The following is a 15,977-nucleotide window of genomic DNA, read 5'->3' on the forward strand; positions in this document are numbered from 1 at the left end:
CTGTAATCTATTAATTTTACTGATTATTAGTTACTAATAAGTTGTTTTTTAGTGGCTAATTGTTTTATGGTGACACCTGCAATGTACAGAGACCATGCAGGGGTGCATGGTCAGCTGCAGGCCAGCCTGGAAGAAGTTCACTGTCTTTGGTCCAAGTTTTGGAAGAAAAACACAAAGAAACTCCATATCACGGTTTGGGGAGAACAGAATAAGCAAATGAAAAAAGAAACCGCTCTGTCCTATGATTTGTGGTGTTGCAATGTCCTTGTGAGAAACGCTCCATCAATAACTGGTGCCCTTTTCTGCAAAGGGACAAAGAACCAGGCGAGATTGTCCCACTGGGAAGTTTATTTGTTCAGAAAGCAACGATCTTCGACAGGCCCATGGGCAGCTGGAGAGAGTGGCCTGGATGGATTCACCTCCCTGCTTTCCCCCATCCAGCCCAGGCAGGCAGATGGAAAGAGCAGCTGCCAAGCTCACCACACCTCTGCAATAACAATCAGGGATCAGCTCACCTCTGGCCCTCGACCAGTGTCTGGAGAAACTCTCCTGGTGCCAGCTGCCCCACATTCAAGGCTATCCTTTGGCTGGAATCCCCAGGGATTTGGCTTTCAGAGCACTGGTGAGGTGCAGCCCCAAAGGCCAGGCGAGGACGTTGGGATGGGCAGCATGAAAGACAATCCTCCTTCTGAGTCAGCTCTCAGCTCCTCCAGCACTGCCAGGACTGTTTCTCTTGCTGCCCTGGCTATAGCTGTTCTCTCTGAGCCCAGATATTTCCACTGTATATTTTGGGAAGGACTGGAACGTTCCACTGAGTCTTCCAAAATCTGAGTATCATTCTTTATGGCCCTCCCTAACACCTAAGAGTCAGTTCTGGACACGCTGCAGATTATTTTTATCCATCATAAATTGTCGTTGTACACCCAGTTTTGCAGTGTTGTGTCCACCCACAGTGAGATGTCCCAAGAGATGTAGCAGGGATGGTCCTCACCCTTGTAGTCTCTCCTGTCTCAGGATCAGCTGGCCCTGAACCAAAAGGGAAACAGCCAATGCACATCACATCATCCAGAATTTGGGGCATAATGGGGTCTCTTGTACCTCTTCTGTGACCACTTCAGAATTTCTTTATATAAACATCCCAAACTCTGTGGAGGATGGCATGGAGTCAGCACACATACAGGTTTTTTATCTGGGGAGCAAGACTGGAACACATTGCCTGCCCTCACAGTCAGACCCATTCCATCTCCTCTCTATTTGGGTAGGACAGCACAACCTTTCTGTTTTTTCCTCCATTCCATCTCTTGGTTCCCAGGTCAACATCATAATCCCCAGAGAATTCAAGATGTGATTTCATCACAACTGCAGGCCATGAGTCCTGAGAGGTCACTGTGCTCTGCTTGCATAATCCCATCCACAGAGCCAGAAAGAGAAAATAAATATGGAGGATTTGGTGACCTTATGGTGCAGAATGGTATGATCCATACTCCAAACATCTTCTACGCTTCTTTTGTAAAGATCTAGGCTCATAACTGGAGGGATTTTTGATGTGCAAGACCCCTATGGTTTAACCCCAGCTGGCAACTAATCCCCACACAGCTCCTTGCCCACTCCCCACGATGGGATGGGGAAGAGAAACAGAAAGGGGAGAACTCATGGGCTAAAATAAAGATGGTTTAATAGGTAAAGCAAAAGGCACATGTGCAAGCAAACCAAACCAAGGAATTCATTCCTATGTGCAGGAATTTTTCAGGAATCCCCAGGGGAAAAGGGCTTCATTATGTGTAACAGTGACTTGGGATGACAAGCAACAATCACTCCAAATATTCCATCTTCTGTCTTCAGCAGAAATCAAAAACACAGCTCCACACAGCTACCATGAATAAAATTAACTCTACCCCAGCCAAAACCAGCACAACACTTCTTGCAAACTGTGAATCAATCATTCAGCCAAGGAACCTTTACCATGTCTAGAATTTCCTGTAGCTTGTTTTGATTTACTTCACGAACCTCTCCCGCCCAGATGTTCCAAGATGCAGGAGCCTTTGAGCCAAGGAGTAACCAACTTCCAAGTGGCCATGAGGTGCTAATATCCCTTTGCCACAGGGCTGGCATCATGGACCAAGCTCACAGCTGCAGGGTATGGACATCTGAAAGCACTGACAGAATATAAGAAAAAGAAAACAGTTCAGACACATGACCTCAGGGCTAACATTTTGTTAAAGAATATTTATATATTAACACCGTTCCCTCTGATAAAGAAATTATTTAGGCTCTGCTTGAAAAAAAACTCCTCACCTATTGCTTTATCTTCCTACACAAGGGTTTATTTTGCCACCAGGCTAAATAAAGTAATGTAGTGAGAACCCTTTGGCACCTGCTTGCACGTTTGCATCTGGGAAGAAAATGTTTCTGACCACTCTCTTTCCCTGTGTGCAGTCAGTTTATAGAGCCAAAGCTACCCCTAGGGCTCAAATCTCCTACTTGCTCTTGGAGCAATCTCTTTCCAAGCCAGCAAGTGTCGGGATGGTTGGAGGGAGTGGAGCCTGACCAACCATTCCTGGCGGCGTTCCCCAAAAATCAAAGTGCGACAAAGCGTTCGGAGGATGCCTAATTATGTTACAAGGTGTGAGGAACTTGGAACCATAATATTGAGATTGCTATAGAGAAGATTATTGTGCCTCAAATTTTCCAGTGTGGCAAGCTTATAAAAAGTAAGCTTTTTATTTTATAATGTTTTTATATTATAATTATATTTTAACTCTCACTTTTAAATGCATAAAAAGCTGTAATGTTCTATAACCTTGCTGAACTGGAAAATCTGAGGCATGCACATTTGGTGATGATGACAGTTTGATGCATGGATTTTTTGGGGTTGGTCAAATGCCCTTGTCAAAATTCCATAATTGCATCTTACCCATATGTAGGTTTTTACACTCAGTCCCATCAAAGTCTCATTCAAGACCTTAAAATAGAGTTTAACTTACTCACAGAGGTTGTGTTGGTCTTACTGAGTTGATTCACCCAAGCTCACAGTAATAATAACAGTAATAAATGATTCTTAACAACATCATTGTGTTATTTCTGATTGCTCCCCCCGGGATTCATGCATGTTACAAAGGAAGCTGAAATCACTCTGCTTTTAAGGTAAAACACACCCAGCTTACCAGGGGGATGTTAATTAGACTTTGGGCATCCATGTTTTAATCTTCTTGCTTTCATCATTTTCCTACACGTGAAACGTTTAAAAAAGTGTGGACGCAAATGAGATAAACATCTGCTCCACCTTGGAATCATCCATCCAGCCCATAATTCAGCATGTGGCAGGGTTTCAGTGGTGAATGTGGCTCTGAAAAGGGCAGACAAAAATAGCATCATCTTCCCAGGGAGTCAGGCCAGACTGCTGGTGAGTGTTAATCAGTGTCTGCTCTCCAGATCTGCCTGCTCAAGGTGTGGTTCATCTCCACCAAACCTTACTGGCTTGCTTTGAGATGTTCCAAGTTGATTTTCCAGCTCATTTCTCCCATCCAAGTAGGTCTCACAGTAGGATTTCTCCTGGAGGGGCCAAACAAATAACAGATTAATTCTTGTCTCTCTGATCCAAGCCTGGTGGGACACCAAGTACAAGTGGGCACACACAAGGCATCAAAATGGGATGATGAGCTGCACCATGCTGTGGTGCCAGTGGAGGAGTTAATGATCCCTTACTGTCCCTCCTGGGTGGTGAACCCATTCTCGAGTGTTTTCTGTGCAACCTTTTCCTAAAATTAGCTTTAAAGGTACCCCCGAGCACAGGGCTTCCCAGGGGTGCTCCAGTGTGCTCAGCCTGTGGCACAGTGGTACTGTGCAGGTGACTGGTGAACAGAAGCAGTGCTGAGGTGACATTTAACCAAAAAATGGGCCTGCCTGTCCTGTGCAAGAAGCTCACAGTGGTCCCTTCTGGATTTGAAATCTGAGAGGTACCTGCATTTGGCAAGGGCTTGCAGGAATGGAAAAGCAGCCCCTCTGCCTGGACCAGACTTCTGAAGCTCCAGCACTGGCTGGAGAATCGGGCCAGGTGGGATTTACCCCTTGCTCTTGCCAATGTGTAACCTGGCAGGGCTGATCCTCTTGGATACAAATTCCTCCTCCTCTCCTCTGGTGAAAGCAGGGAGCCAGAGAGCAGCAGCTCTCAAAGGCATCTGTTACCCCAGGGCGACTTGCACTGCCTGCTGTGAAAAGCTGTAAATTACACACCAATAACTGCATGGAAATGGCTGGGCAAATATTTTGAAAGAGGGGAGAAACCTTGTAGAAACCACTGCTTTGTGAGTCACTTATGGGTGGAAAAAGGTGAACCCAAAAGATATCCCTGGCAAAAGATTTGCTGGACATTATCCATCCTCACAGCACTTCTCCCTCTCTTCTTCCCCCCCTTTCATATCTCCTTTCCCTTTTACTCTTGCTATTCAAAGCCTGATGAAACCATAGTTTCCAAATTGATTTTTTTTCCCCCTTCCAAATTTCTACTGTCAATAAACACTTCAAAGGTAAAGAGAACTCCTATGCTAGAACTTCTAGCCTGGAGCTGACTTTTACAGCTCTGTAATAAACCCCTTTAACAAAATGTTTATAATGGCCATGGCACTTGACCACTGCAGTGCTTTCTGTCACCCCCATAATACTAAGTGCCAATAAATCACCTGCACTGTCGTGGTGCCCTGTATTTATTTACAAAGCTGTTACAGGACTACTTTTTGGTTTTATTGACCAAGTGGAACAAAAGCTGAGATTCTTCATTCTGTGGGTTTCTTGGGAATTTGAGGGGCTTTCCTTTGCTCAGGAGAGTAGATAAGTGCCACCTAAACCTCCAGCTGGCCTCTTGTACCTGAGGTATGTAATGCTGCTATTTTTGGAGGTGCTTCACAGGGGATCAAGCCCAGCTCAGATGTGGGGGGGTGCAGTGGTTGCTTGGCAGGCAAAGCCATGTGCATCGCCCAACCTGTGCTGGAGCTGAGCCTGCAGCCAAAAATAGTTTAGAGGGGAGGCACCAGCCTGCACTGAGGTGTGGGGCATGAGGAAAAGGGCTTTTTTTTTTTCTTTGTAGGCACTGCTCAGAAGCCTCCCTGCCCCTGCTTATGGCAGAAGGGAATTTCTGGGCTCTGATTTCCTGGCCTGTGTTAGGCTGGGCAGGGCACAGAGCTCAATTATTTCTCTTACCACCCAGTTCTGACCCTGCTTTGGTCTCTCAGGGTGTTGTACTGGGGCTTATGAACTTCACCATTCCCCTTTTGCAAAGAGCATTTTTTTGATCTTTAGTCTGTTGAGTCTTCCTTACATTTCACTCACTGATAAGCAGAAGTATTAAAACCATAAACCCATAAAACAAAATTTCTTCTTCATCCTTGTCTCCTGCAAGTTTTCATCTCTGCACTAAAGGTTTCTGAAGACAACTCCCTACTTGTGACAGAGGATGAAGAAGAGCAGAATTAGAGATTGCACTATGAGCATGGACACACTCCTGGTTTGAAATTAATGCATAAAAACCAAACTGTTTTCTCCAAAAGAGTAAACACAGTAAATTTTCCAACTGTGTCAATAACCCCAGGACAGAACGGATTTTGAGGCAGCAGTGGATCATACAGAAAAACAAGATGTAGCTGTTGGAAATTAAAAGTTAATATTAGAAGTAAAAGGGCAATCAGCCCCAAAAGCCACCTGCGTCCTCTTAGAGTGTGTTTTGAAGATCCTTCCCACATACTGTGTTAGGAGCTGCTGCCTTTGAGTGTATCACCTGGTTGGAATTTTTCACGGAGCTTGAATTTATTAGAAAACAGTCCCAGTCAAGCAGAACTGTGCAAATTAAATTGGATTTACATGACAAGGTGGAGCTCAAGCACAGCAGCTAGGAAATGCCTGAGAAGCAAAAGACAAACCAGAGGGGATCAGGGAGGAAGGCTGCTCTGTGTAAACAGGGTTTAAAAAAAAAAAAAGGAAAAAAATGTTTGACAAATAGCGCAATAAAATTAAAATTCCCGCTTTGGCTGCCCTGGGGGTTTCAAAAGGAGACACTGAGAGAGACTTGGACACTAGAGGAAATAAACAGATTTGAGCATCTCATAAGAGGGAGGCTGGAATATTATTGCAGGATAAAGTGTTCTGGGATGGGACGAGCTGACCCAGAACATGTTCCTGTTGTGAGGAGGGCGAAGACTTGATCTTCAACCCCAGTGGAGCCTGGAGGACTCAGTCCAGTGCCTTCAATAAGCTTTGGGAGAAGCCTGACTTCCTTGTAGGCATTAGAAGCTTCATATTTTCTTCCCTGTCGGCTCACACTGCTGCCTATTATCTTATCAAAACATGGTTTCTTCATCAGTAATGCGTAGGTTTCATCTGAATCTGTAAAAACTGAATTGCTTCCATATGCCAGATGTTTCACTGGAGAGACCCTCCACTTTGGGAATGTCATTACTGCCCAAAATAATCTGCTGCAAGTCGTAATGTAAACTCAAAGTTATTGCAATTTATTAGCAATCACAATTTGCCAGGAAAATAGAATCAAGAGAGTATCAGGGAAAGTAACTCCACTGCAAAATGAACATGCCCTCTACTTCAGTCTGAGCCCATTAATATCGAGTTTCCAAGTTCAGAGAGTGATTTCCTCCTGTGCCTGTACAATAAGGCAGTGCAGCATGTTTTCTCCTGAAGGAAGCAACAGGATTTTGTTGAATATATGGAAAGGAATTGGTTTTCTGGTTTGTTACTTAAAGCTGATCCTTACTGTCAACATTTGTGATGAGCAAACCTCATGAAATAACACGGCTAAAGGCTTAATCTGGTGCCACTGTGATTTGCAGGGCTAAATTGGGGAGACATGGCTGTGGCCAGGGACCAGGGAGTGCACAGTGCTGCTCTTAAAAATGAAGGGATCTGCTCCCAGAGATAGTGTGCTGCCATGGCCAGAGGTTGGGAGGGGGCACAGAGGAAATGTGGTGGAAAGAAAGTCATGAAAGAAGTGCGAAATGTGCCATTTCCTGCTGGAGCCCTTCAGCTTATGAGAAATCCTCCCTCTTGCATCCTACGTCTTGCAGTGTGGATTTGGGAGGGTGAGAAAAGGCTCTTTATTAGCAACACTTTGATTCCCCTGATCCCGGTGGGCTCGTGGCTGGGATTTCCTCCAGCTGAACGCTGATGGGAGCGGCTCCCAAGTCTGTTTGTGCAGAAATATCAACTGTGGTGTGGGGACAGCCCATCCCAGAGCCCTGGCCCTGCTCTGAGTCCTCACACAGAGGGCAGCGCTGTATCCCTTCAGGTGGAGGTGCCTTTAGAGCTGCTGAGGTCCTTCAGCGTTGGCCAGAGGCGTCCCCAGGACTGTCCCTATGGAATGGACAGGCTTGGCCTTGCTCTGGTGCATGGCCACAGTGGGCAACCCCATAACCCTTAGATTTACTCAGTCTTAGGTGATACCAAGGGAAACTTTGGATGGTGCAGTATGTGGGATCATGTCAGATATCTGGCAGTGGTTGTGTAGCCACACTGAAAAGTGTTAGCAGAGCTGTCCAAAACCCCCCTATCCACCCCCGTGCAAAGAACAACCCCTGGTTTTATGATGTCAGCATCATAAAACAGCCACAAATTGTTTGTCCCTTCATGGCACTCATTTCCCTGTCAGGGACACCCCATCTCATGTGGCATTGGCGTTTCTGAGTCACTTGCCTGGTGTGAAGCAGCAGTTGCGGGTGAGAGGATCAGAGAGGGAGGATGGAGCAAGCCAGTCCCCAACAGGGGAAACACAAGAGCTGTCATTCCCTGGGAGCCTGGGCTGGTGATAATGGATGCAAACTGGGTGTGGGACACTGCACCCCTGGCCATCGTCACAGCAGATGGAAACAGAGCACAGCCTCACCCTGTAAAGCCCACTCAGAGACGTCAGTGGCTGAACTATTTTGGTAGGAGAATAAAAGCCTGAAAGGACCCCACCCCTGGAGAGTTTGCGTGGTGGATGTTGTGCCCACCCGCCTTGCTTTAGCATCAAAGCCAGGCTCTTCCTGTGAGCAGCACCACGTGCAGGAATAACAGGCCACTTTGGGCATAGGAGGAACAATTTTGGAGTTTTATCCCAGATCGGATTGCATCCTTACAGCTCTTATGTTGTGGTGGAGCAGCAGCTCACTTCTGCAGCATGTACATGTCCTCCACAGGGAAAATGAGAGCCATCAAGATTTTCTTCAATGTGGACTAAAGCTGGGTTTCAACAGATCTTTTCCTTCTTTTTTTGATTTTTTTTCTGAGTTTTTTTACCTTCCTGGAAAAAAAAAATACTGTGAAATTTTGTTCCACTCTTTGAGTTTAATGGCAGGTTTTTTCCCAGTAATTTCAGTGAGATTGCAGGTATTTGTGGGTGTTTCCACCAGCCAGTGCCCAAGTGTAACAGCTGAGCTGGCCTGAAAAAAAAAAAAAAAAGGTTTCTTACAGAGAAAAGGAAAATGGAGTTCTGCTGGAAAAGCTTTTGTTTGGCAGTGGCTAGAAAAGGTTGTTCTGGGACTGATTTAAGGAGCACTGGGTAAACTTATGCACATGCCCTCAGGGCAGCCATAAGTTTAGTGATGAAAACATCTGCATGTTTTACACAGCTCTGCTCAGGGACTGAGGGACAGGCAGCAGTGCTGGAGCAGCACACAGAGATGTCATTGCTGAGGGGACAGGATGCTCCAGGGGCAGCAAAGCCAAGCCCTGTGGGTCCTTGAGGTGTGCAGGATGGACCATTCATCCCAAGCACAGTCCTAACCCCATCCATGGAGAAGTTCCTGATGGGAGATGCAGTCCCTCCCCAGCCAGTGCCAGGGAGAGCAACTTCCCTCTGCATGTGCTTCTGATTTGCATAATTTGTGCACTAATTTAGAGCACAGGAGGAAGGAGGGCTTGGAAGAGATGGTGGCTGCTTTTTTTGTGATGCTGTGCTTGATGTGGCTGCCTTCCATGCTAGAGTTTTGGGTGTGTGTGTGTGTGACACAAGTGGCCTTAAAAATACAAGGGGTTGGGTGGGAGGAAAATGAGAATGGAAACTGTTTTTTACTAAACTAGATACCGTAATAACACCATAATAATCCTGGCAGTGAACTAAGGGAGAGCTCCAGAGATGGATTTTTTTTCTGCCATACATTTGTTTTCAGTAGAACAGAGAGAGGAGAGACCTTCCCACTTGCTGAGCAGCAGCCATGCCCGAGGGGACTTGGTTATAACTAATTCCAGAACAGGGTGTCCCTTTTGGGGTCTCTGTGTGCTTTGCACATAAAACGTGCCCCCTGCCTCTAGGACTGACATTAAAAAAGGAAAATGAACTCCAAAGGCTCGACTGGTGAATGGGGCTCTTTGTTCTGGGGCATTGTCACCCAGGAGTGAGCCCTACAGGGAGATTTATAGCAGGATTCCAAACTGCTAATGAGGGAGGGCTTCTCTCAGCAGTCAGGTGGCAAAGCATGCTCGAGGAAGAGGAAGATGAGGTTGGCTGTACAAACAAGCCCCTGGGTATGTGCAGGAAAATTTGGGTATTGATGTGTTGCACAGTCTGCTTAGAGAGCTGCTGCAGCTGAGGGAAGGTGCTTTTCCAAAGCTCTTGGGCTTGGCTGTGGGGTCCTGGGGTTTGGCCATTTCTGAAGCAGTCCTTGGGTTTCTGGATGTGGCCCTAGTTTGCAGTGGCTTGTTGAGGTCTCTGAACAGCCCTTGTGTCACTGTGGGACTGCAGCACTGCACAGCTCTGCTCTCTTTGCTGTCATGGTCACAACCTACAAATCTCAGCTTCTTTCATCCCTAAACCATCTGGACATTTTACTCATGGCCAAAGCTCCCTGAATCCAAGAAGGAGCATCCCCTGGGTCCAGCAGGGTGTTGGTGTGAAGAAGGACCACTGACCCTGCAGAACCTCCTGGAAGGACTCAAAGCAATAAAGGGCAGTGTTGGGGTGGAGATGAGGAACCACCACAGGCAGATGAGATAAGGCCAAGAGCTTTTTTTTTGTCTTTCTCTGTGCAGTGCAGCAGATCTAGTTATCCTCTGCAAGCAGGTGATGCTGACAGCTCAGCTTGCTCTTCTGCTCCATCTGTAAATAGCTACACTGGAGTGAGAATGTTTGTTATCTCTGTTGGAGTGACTGGGATCAGCCATCCTGGCTGATTTCTCAATGGAGAGAAAGCTTTGTCTTGCTTAAAATCAAGCAGGAAGGCTATAAAGCTGCTGGGATAGGAGACTACATTCTTGCTTCAGTCCAGTTCCAAACAGGCTTCACCTTCTGGAAGAGTTTTCTGACATTTTGTTAATTCTCTGCCATGCAGGAAGGCAGGTTTATGGCTTGTGCTCGTTCTGCAGTGCTTACAGTGCTAATGAATTTGAGTAGTTAATCAATTTAGTGTGAGCTCTTCTAAGTTAAAAACAAAAAAAACCAAAACCAACTAAAACCCATATATATATTAAAAAACCCATCCAATTTCTGCTTACTCCTTGCAGAATGTTTTCTGTCCTGTCAGTCTAAACACTGGGAAGTATTTTAAACAGATGTAGGCCATCAGTTTCTATAAACATTGTAATTGCTTGGCACCACCAATGCTTACATCGAAGGATTCAGATTGCCAGGATCTGCACAGACACCAGCCACACGCTTTCTGCTGCGCCCAGAAACTCAGTTTACATCCCGTTGGAGGCCTGTAACCTCCCTCCTGTAGAACTCACTTTAGCCTGGCACAGCCAAGGGCTGCAGCTTTATATAGCTCTGAGCTGCAGGCTCAGCCATTTCAGCATCCTGGCTCAGCAGGGTTTGATAGGAGGATGTGATTTGGATTCTAGCCTAAAATCTCTTTGTTCTCATTATCCTGCTGCAAAATAGACACTGTGGTACTGGCACCTCGAGTTGCTCAGGGTGAAAATAACGCAACTGGCCTCCCTGTGCTCACACTCAGTCATTTACCAGCTTTCTGTGAACTCATCCTGTCTGATTTTTGGGACATGGTGAAGCTGATGTCCACGGTGCTGTCCCTGGGAAGCAGAGGAGGCGTGGTCATCAACTTGCCCTCTCGTAAAAATGATGAATTGAGCTGCAGGGGGGAGGGGGTGGAAGGAAGGGATGGATAACATCCCTGATAATAAATCTAGTGGGGCAATTAAGATCTCCATTAAAAATGTGTATTATTGGCACAAATAGAAGTACAGACGAGAGCAGCAGCCAAGGGCTGCTCTGTGTCTATAACGAACAGGATGGACTCATCATTTAGCCAGGGACTGCTGGCCAAGCCCACGGCTCTCCAAGACTGGGGTGAACAGCTCTCCCCAATCCATCTTTCATCCTGAGGTCATGTGCAGCTCAGTCCTTTTTATTCCATATTTGCCTGCAACAAGATGATGGGTGGTTTGGCAGCGTCTTGGGCCCTTGCAGTGTTTTTGCTGATGATTCTTTCCATTATTCCTAACTGGGGTGGGTCAGAATTGGACACCTCTGCACTGCAGACCGATGGCCTGAAGGTGTAAAGCCATGCAGGGCTTTGTCCTGCCTCATTCCTGCCTTGAGACAGCCCCATGTGCATTCTCCTCCTGTTAAGAAATACTAAGTGGCAACAAAAAAATGAGACTTTGCTGATAGCATATGTTCAAAACACAGGCTCATTTCTTAATATGCTTTGGCTCCAGCCTCTAGCTGAGAAGCCAGATTGCTAAAGCACCAGAAGTGTGGATAAATGTACAGTTGGGGCATTGCATAATTTTTGCCTCAGTGTGACTGACAGAGAAAGCTGTGAATATCACCAGAGACCAGGGAAAGCAACTGCTGCTCTCCTGGAACAAACATTTCAGGTCATCCTTCTATCCACTATTAATTCTTGGTCAGTTTAGCATTGGGAAAGGTGTTGTCCAGATTTTGAAGCACAAATGAAGCGTTTCCCCCTCCATGGAGGCACAGAGGACAGAGTACCAGAAAAGAATTCATCTCCAGAAGGTGATGACACCTCCAGGTGTCTCCTTAAGCTGTCTAAGTCTTTAAGTCTCTAAGTCAGTTTAGCTGCCTGGCTAAAGGGCTAAACTGCTCCTCTACACAGGGAAGAGACAAAGGTTACTCTGTAAGGCTCTTCCCTGCACAGGAGGTTAATTCCTGCTCTATACTCACTTAAATAAATATCTCTGCAGAGATTATAAAGAGATCAAAGGCAGATCAGCCACCTAATTTAGTTGCTTACATGATTAAAGTTCTCTGGGGCAAGTGTTCTTTTTCCTTTGCTCCCAGGGACAAAGGTTTCTAGGGCATCTGGTGAGCACCTCCATGATGCAAGGAACAGGTTTCTGCAGCAATAAAAAAGGGGCCCTTTCTCCCCAGGAGCACTAAACTTTGCCCAGAAAGCTTCCAAGTCTCTGCAAGGAAACCTAAAAGCTGGAGCAAAAGGTTGGAGTTTATGGAAGTGGTTTGTGGTTGTGGTTAAAAGAGTTTGCTCTTCCCTCTGCACACAAGGGTCTTTTTCTAGGAATTTTTGCTCGTGTCACTAGGAATTCAGCCCAAAATAGACTCACTGGGACAAAGAAAAAGTGAGAGCATGGCTCAGGAGTCAGAAATGCACAAAACTTGGCCCGAAACAAAGTTTTGTACTCTCTGAGAAGGGCATAATCTGATGTCAAGCTTTCCCCAAGAGTCATGCTCCTAAATGGGAAGGAGCCCAAAATGATCACATGCTGAGTGCCTGCTCAGAGACAAGTGGCTCTCACTGCCAAACAAACTGGAGGGGAGGGCTGCTCTTGAAAAATTCACTGCTGCCCGCGTGCTGATCCTCCTCTGGAGAGCAGGCATTTCTCAATCACAGCCAGGCCAACTGCTCTTCTCAAAACCAGCATTCCAGGAGTCATCATCTCTACCCTCACTGGCGTCAGGAGCTCAGCAGTGCTCTGCCACTCAGCTGTCCCTTCCCTTTCAACCAAGGTGGGTGTCAGCAAATCTTTCTGGAATTTCCACAGGTGGCTCCTGTCCTCCTGAGTATGCCTGTTTTGATTTTGGTCTGAGCATTCCCCTGGGTTTGGGGTAACATAACAAATGGAACATGAGAAAAATGGTGTCTCTCCTGTTCTTTTACTGCACTTGATGGGTTTTAAAATATAAAGACTCTCTCCAAATAAAGCATAACTGTAGTGTCCGGAAGTTAAACTGAATTCCTGGTCGAAAAAGTCCTCTGAAGAAAATGCTGTAAGGTTCCAGACCTTTCTGTCCCTTCAGTTTTTCTTAGTTTTATTAGGGTCCTTGCCTCTGTTTCTTAAGTGACACATTTCTAAAGAAATACAGGTTTTGTCCTTTATGTAGCAGGCCAGGGTAAATTCTGTAAGCTGAAATTTTTCAGTTCAGCAAACACATCAACAGGCAGTTACCCCTTCAGAGCAGACCTGAATTTCTTGGATTGAGTGTGAAACTCTTCCATGGTCCAGCACAAGTCAGAGATCAGATCTTCTACTGGGATGTGAGAACCGGCCGATCCAGTAGCTCATTAGTTACATAACATTTTTAAATTAGACAAACTACATCATTCATTCCCTCCTGCCTCTTTTGAATGCAGGATTCATGGGTTTATAAGGATGTGACCTGACTTTGTAAACTTGTTTGCCTATTCCCCTCAGTGAGAGTGGCCCACCAGCCAGAGCAGCAGGGATCCTTCATTCCAGCATCATCAGAACTTGAGACACTCCACACTAAGACCTGAACCCCAAGACTGGCCTTTGCCAAACTGTAGGCTGGGGTCCAAACATCAGTAGCAACTATTTAGGAGAGGCTTATTCCAAGATATGGTTTAGAAATGCCTGCAGTTTCCATCCTGGGAGACAGGGACCAGAGCACATTCCCAGCTGCTGTTCTTCAGCACATTCCCAGCTCCTTGGAAACCAACTGCTGAGCCCTTTGCAACCTACCTGGGATCTGGCTGGGTTGGGTTTGAAGCCTTTCTCAAATCATCTGCAGGTCCCACTTGCCCCCCTTGTGCAGCAAAACAACGCCTCTTCCCCGCTGCCAGACATTTCTACAATAGCGATGCAGAAATCGAGTTCTGGCAACAATTCCCTCTCAGCATTTCCACCTGAAGGAGGAAAGGAAAATAAAACAAAGCAGCAGAAGTTGCTGTCAGTGGGGCTTTCAGGGTTGCAAAGTCTGATGCCTTGGGAAGAACAGCTTCTTTCAGGCACTGGCATTTTGTTGGAAGAGGAGGGAGCGGTGGCCGAGCCCTTCTCTTCAGTGAGGGCTCTTGATCCACGACTCTCTCACCATTCCCACTAGCCCAAGGTCCAACAAGGGCTCCTTTGACATCATTTGGAACTGAGCTGCAGCAGGGCTGGGCAAAGCCTTTTCCTTCAAATGGGAGGAGGAAAGGTGTTTATGGGAACGCCTGGGTGCTCGTGGGCATCTCCCGTCTGCCGGGAAGTCACCGAGCAGTCAAGTCAATTATTTTTAATGAACTGGGCCAAAGCTGATTGTGTTATTTTGTAACATATTAGTTTGGAAAGCAGTGAAATTATTTGGCATCTTTCCCTGGCCATCACAGGGACCCCTTTGTGCTTCCCTTTTCCCCACTTTTCTCTCGTGTATATAGCTGGCTCCCAAATCTCCACTTGCTGACGCTGATTGATTGCATTAATATCACTGTAAATATTACATAATCTCTGCTTACAATGCTAGAAGGATCTGATGAGTTTTACTCTGCCAAGAGTTTTCAGGCTGGAAAATAATAATGAAAAAATTATCTTAAAAAAATATATATATATATCTCTTACTCTTTACCCCCTTTTTTTTCTTTTGCCATGTGCATTTGCCATTGGCCCCATTGGCTGCACATCAAGACAAGGCTTTATGGACTTTTTGTGGCCATTGCTTCAGGGGGACAGTGAAAAAGAAGTCACAGCATGACAGTAAACTGTGCCTGGCCTCAGGAGAGGTGACGAGGACAAGGGATATGGGAGGACAACTTATGGAAAAAATCAGTTTCAGAAATTCAGAAAAAATTCAGTTTCAGGGTTCAGCTGAGCTAAGGAAGATGAGGATGCACAGGGAGGTCTATACCCCATCCTGGTACTGTGGGCCAGTGGAAATACGGATTGTTGGAATGTGGTACCCTCTTCTCTCCATCAGTGGGTGATTTAAGCCAGTGTACTGGGTGTCTGAGCCCACTCCCTTTAGGATTTGAAGATTCTGAGACATGGGTTGGGGAGGCTGCATGGCTGCTGGGAGGGATGGAGGGAAGGCTCCTCTTGCCACCAAGGAGCCCGGTGGGATGGGGAAGGTGGGAGGGGAGATGTGACTCCTCCCTCTCCAGCTCCAGTCCAGGGTTGTTTGACCTCCTACCTGTGACCATCCTCCACCCCAACCCTCATCCAGGCCAGCTCTGTTTCTTTTCTCTGTCTCCCTGCCGGAGACAACTCCGGATCAGGTTGCGTTCTGAAGCAGGCACACCGTTCTCAGACTCCACAAAAAAATCCATTTATCATATCAGCCTTGCATTAGCCAAAGTATCAGAGATAAAAATTATCTTGGAAATCTAAACACAGATTCTAATCTAAGGTACAGCAGCATCTGTTTCCCATTACTTTTTATGACTCGCAAGGTTCGAGCGGCATCACTCCCGCCGTGAGATATTTGGGAAAGCAGAGGTCTGCTCTTCCCAGAACTCCGGGTCCCAGTGCTGGTTGCTGCTCATCTCCCAGGGCTCATCTGCATGGGAATAGCTGATTACTCAGCCTGCAGCTCTGGGAAGCGTGTCCAGTGCACAGGCAGGCTCCACAGGCAGCGCTCTTGCCTGAGCTCAGGGTTATGCTGACTTCAGCAGCACCAGCACTGGGCTTGGACTCCTTTCAGAAGGCAGCTCAGGGATGTTTTTCAGAGGAATTTGCAGTACCAGCCTGCCAGACTCCACTGGTCCAAACTGGCTGGGATGAAGCGGTGATGTGGATACATGGACACAAAGCCATGATTTCAGGCTCTTTTTCTAGCAGAGCTTTTT

The 15,977-nt window shown here is 46.4% G+C and overlaps 1 long non-coding RNA gene across 1 annotated transcript; it reads right to left on the reverse strand.

Moving 5' to 3' along the window:
- Window positions 1-1,697: 1,697 nt before the first annotated feature.
- On the reverse strand, window positions 1,698-14,220 carry LOC120503250. Its single transcript, XR_005627695.1, has 3 exons — window positions 13,900-14,220; window positions 3,165-3,552; window positions 1,698-2,156 (listed from the first exon to the last, which is right to left on the reverse strand). It is a non-coding gene; the product is annotated as an uncharacterized LOC120503250 (long non-coding RNA).
- Between the last annotated feature and the right edge of the window lie 1,757 nt (window positions 14,221-15,977).

This window comes from Passer montanus, unplaced genomic scaffold (assembly GCF_014805655.1).
Source record: "Passer montanus isolate IOZ18808 unplaced genomic scaffold, ASM1480565v1 scaffold25, whole genome shotgun sequence".
Taxonomy (NCBI): Eukaryota; Metazoa; Chordata; class Aves; order Passeriformes; family Passeridae; genus Passer; species Passer montanus.